Raw genomic sequence first — 568 nt, 5'->3', positions numbered from 1 at the left:
ATGAGGCACTACTCTGCCATGTAGCTAGCTCTCAGTATGGACATGTTGGACTCTTCTGCCATTTAGCTAGCTCTCTGTGCATGGATATGTTGGACTGATCTGCCATATAGGTATCTCTCTTTATAAGAACATAGTGGTCTTGACTGTCGTGTAGCTAATACTCTGTATATGGACATGTTGGACTACTCTGTCATGTAGCTAGCTCTCAGTTTATGGACACTTTGGACTCATTTGCCATGTAGCTAATACCCTGCATATGGAAATGTTGCAATACTCTGCCATGTACCTAGCTCTCAGTATATGGACATGTTGGACTCTTCTGCCATGTAGCTAGAACTCGGTATATGGACACATTGGACTCATCAGCCATGTAGCCAGCTCTCTCTGTATGAACATGATGGAGTCATCTGCCTTGTATCTGGTTCTCTATAAAATCACATGTTGGACTCATCTGCCATATAGCAAGCTCTCTATATATGGACATTTTGGAATCGTCTGCCAAGTAGCTAGCTCTCTGTGCTTGGATATGTTGGACTGATCTGCTATATAGGTACCTCTCTGTATATGA

This window comes from Chrysochloris asiatica, unplaced genomic scaffold (assembly GCF_000296735.1).
Source record: "Chrysochloris asiatica unplaced genomic scaffold, ChrAsi1.0 scaffold00408, whole genome shotgun sequence".
Taxonomy (NCBI): domain Eukaryota; kingdom Metazoa; phylum Chordata; class Mammalia; order Afrosoricida; family Chrysochloridae; genus Chrysochloris; species Chrysochloris asiatica.
This window is presented reverse-complemented; position numbering follows the sequence as displayed.